Below are 4307 nucleotides of genomic sequence, written 5' to 3'. Positions count from 1 at the left end.
CCTAACTTACGGGATTTGACATCTTGTAATCTCGAGATGAGAGAGCCTATAATACTTGTTTTAGTTTATTCAAGCATTTTTTTTAGCATTAATAAAAAGGAGGATCGTATTTTTAAATTCTTTACGGATTTTCAAGTTTTGACATTAAGACATTAATTAATCAATCAGGTACCAATTTTGGGCGTTACGAGGGTGCTAATCATTCCTCGTACATAACCAACTCCCGAACCTGTTTTCTCGAATTTTGTAGATCAAAATCGTTGTTTTAGTAAATCAAAACATTTTATTAAAACGATCATATTACGATGTGATCCGATCACACCTTAACAAAAAAAGATCGGTGGCGACTCCCTATTTTTTCATTTTTAAAATCAAATTCATCCCCTTTTTCAAAAAAAAAAAAAGGTTTCGACAAAGTTCAAATTAAAATGAGAATACAACGAGAAGCTAGCTTAAATGTAGAAATTGTAAAAGTGATAATGAAAATTCTTGAAGGAATTCCCTATGCCCAAGTTTTGAAGAGATTAAAAGAATTTCCTTCATTTAACTATGTAGAGTGTGTCTCGCATTTTTCAGTCAAACTAGAGTAAAAGCAGAGGCGACGTTGCGATGAGTAATCACACGACGTGACAATGATGTGACAATATTTGAAATAGAGGCAAAGCAGAGGTGACGTCGTGACGAGGAGCTTGAGACATCAGGATGACGCGACAAATTTCAAACTTAGAGCAACTACGTGTTAGACTCTCAACAGGGTTACTTTTTCCAGTTAAATTCTGATTACCCTAGAGATATTATAGTCATATTATAACTTTAATCTTAGCCTACTTAAAAGGCCTTAGTAACCCTAGAAAAAAAAAGGAGACAATAATACAACATTAGATAGAAAATCAAGAGAGTATTACAGAGCTTTAAGGAAATTTTGTATTTTTAGCTAGAGAGAGTTTTGTATTCGGGGTTAGGGTTTGTTCTGAATTTCTTCATCTTGTACTCTTCGTTTGTTTGCTCATTAGTGAAGCCTCATTTGCTCGTGGTTTTTTATCCTCTTGATTGGAGAAGTTTTTCCATATAAATTTGAGAGTCCAATTTTCTTTAGTCATTTTTCTCGTTGTTTATACGGGTCGATCCCCAACAGACTATTTAAAGATACACATTGCAAGAAATGCTAATCTTGATCGAGGAGTTTACAATAAACCGTCTCAGATCAAGTTGCTGTTATATAGGTTGAAGGAAACAATCCAATTGTTCCATTTGAACGAGGTATCGTAGTTCATGCACGTTCGGGGACTTGACATAGAATGAAACACTACTCTAAATGCTATTATCCGTTACAATATTCTCTGTTGTTTCTAAAAGGAGAAGTTGGGTGGCATCAAAATAGAAAAATAAAAAATCACATGAGGAAAGAGGAACAATACAACAGTACAACATGCGCCATCTTTTAGTTTTGTAAAATAAATCTTTCAAAAAGAACATGAAAGTTTTATTAAACTATAATTATAAATCAATACATATGAATAAATTGCATAATGGAACATTTTTCACATTTTATAATTTTTATTCGTTAATAATTTCTGGATTTATTTTATACATTATAGATGTCAATTAAATTATTATATTTACATGTATTATTATATGTCATAATTTTATAAAAATTTAATTAATTAATTAATTAATTATATTAATTATTTTTACCTTTTCTTTTCCGATTTGTGCATCTAATTAATTAAATTTTAAGCCCAGTGGGGATGTTGATGGCTTTACCTAAAGCATTTGTCTGAAATCAATATCAAATAAAGATCATTAAGAACAAACTGTTGCAAGAAAAAATAAAGTGAGATTCAATATATATTAAGCATATACATTATGTGGAGGAAACTTAAAAAAAGATTTTTAATGGGGATTAAAAGGTAAATGCAAATAGAATTATGCTTTTAGTTCTTAGTAAATGTAAGTAAAATTATTTATTTCTTAGAAAATGTTTCTCTCTGCTTTTATATATATAAATTTATGTTGTAAAATAGATGAACATATAGCTTATATAACCTATGAAGAAATTTTTTTTAACTCTTGTAATTCCTAAAATTTATAGGGCACCTTAATTATATTTATTAGTGTTTTGTAACCTATGGTGGTTGAGGCTCTATAAATAGAGGACATGTATAGATTTTTTTTAGGTATCTAAGTCAAAAGTTGAATAATCCTTTCATTTTTCTCTTCTTCTCTCTTGTTCAATCTATATTTCTTTTTGTTTTATAATACGTTATTAGCACGATTTTATTAATGAGTAATAGATTCTTAGTTTGTGTTAAAATTTTGTTGGGCTCCAAGCATTGAAATTCAATTGTTTGGTTTAAAAATCGTGTGTGGTTGCTCGAGATTTGTTTGAGGACAACCACTTTCTCTTCACTACAAAGAATGCTCATAACCTCTACTTCTCATCCACAATTACCTAAGTCTAATAATTATTTTTTCGAAATTTGATTTGATTTCTATTAAGAAGTTAAATTATATAATTCTCTATTTGCATCTCTATGAATTTTTCAATCCCTTTTCGAGTTTAATTGTTGGGCTTTCTACGTGGAGGTATATGTTTTCTTTTATTATAGAATGGATTGGTTTAATTTTAATTTTGATTAAAATATATGATTGTTCTTATACCTTCTTATCTATTGTAATGTATGTTATATGCAATGATATTAATCATACGTGCTTGAGAACTATATAATGATATTAATCATGATTTTTGGGTACAACCTCACTAAGAAAGCATGTAAAAGATTCTTTAAAATTATGGATTAGTTTTAAAAGGAAATTATGATAAATAAATAAAAAGGTTTATCATTAGATATGCTTCATTCCCTGAAGTGAATGTAGCATTACATAATCAATCTTAAAAATGAAAAAATTATAATCGTGGTTATGTATATGGTCTTTGATGGGCTAGAAAAGGTATAATAATCACTATAACTATAGTGAATATAATAATTATTTTCTCTCCTATAAAGTGGAATGATAAATTTAAATAAGAGAATCACTAAAGTTTGTCAAATAGCCCTTCAAAGAGAACAAAAATATTTATGTGATACTCAGAAATCCTTTGACGCATGCATATTGGTTGAATATTTTGCCAAGGTTTGATAAAAGAAATGAAAGGGAACAATGTATAGACACATTTGATTTATCGCATTTGATCATTGAAATCAATTTGGATACTTGAAATTTTTGACATATTCCTTGAAGCGGATATTGCACATAATTTTATAGAAATTATATTTCTTTTGTTGAGTTAATGACATTATGAACCTCTCATTAGTTTAGACATTTTCAGAAGTAAATATCATAGTGGATACAAAATAAAAGGAATGTCAATGAAATTATCAATTGTCACAATTTATATTGACATTATAATTCTACTAGTTGTGGAAAAGTGCAAGGCTAAAAAAAAAAGATGACGCTAATAAGCATTATGATAAATATGAATGCATCGTGTACATGCCTGTAGCATATCTAAAATATTAAATTTTGGAAAGTCTTATCGAAAAAGAGAGACTCCATAATGTATGATTAAAAAATTGAATTAAAATTATGATATAAGTGGTGAATGTTAGAAAATTTTAATTTTAAACCTCTATAGTTGCAACTTTAATATTTTATTGTGACCTTATAATATTTTATATTTTATTGTGTTATGGTATATAAAAATTATCTAACCGCATGCTTGTTAAAGTGATTGAGTAGTGGCATGAATTTATTCTTTGCTATGTTTAACATATATTTTTTTATACATATTCTTTTATATGAATAAATAAAGTTTTTAAAGATTTGAAATTTTTATCATCCGTGTTGAAAAGAATTGCAAAATTGCATATTATTTAAAATAAGTTACACATTCATTAAGGTATTACATCGATTGTAAAATCTCTTGAAGAGCTAACGTTGCACCTCCTTGTGATGCAAAATATTGTAGAACATAATTTTATTATTTTTAAATCGAGAAGATATATATATATATATATATATATATATATATATATTGAAGGAAATCTTTATGTGTTTTACATTATAATCATGTACAAAAATGACATAACATGTATTTGTATTATAAATATTCCCTAAAGGAATGCATTACATTTTTATAATTGACACATGAGATAGTGACAAAATGTTCACTAGTGTTGGCATAAGTGATTAGACCATCCTAGATCATATATGATGTGAAAATTAATTGAGAATTCATAGAGACATTCATTAAAAAACAGAAAAATTCTATAATTGAAAAGAATTCTCATGTATTGCTTGTTCTC

The sequence above is a fragment of the Gossypium arboreum genome, chromosome 4 (genome assembly GCF_025698485.1).
Source record: "Gossypium arboreum isolate Shixiya-1 chromosome 4, ASM2569848v2, whole genome shotgun sequence".
Lineage (NCBI taxonomy): Eukaryota > Viridiplantae > Streptophyta > Magnoliopsida > Malvales > Malvaceae > Gossypium > Gossypium arboreum.
The sequence above is the reverse complement of the archived record's forward strand: the minus strand, read 5'-3'. Positions refer to the sequence as shown.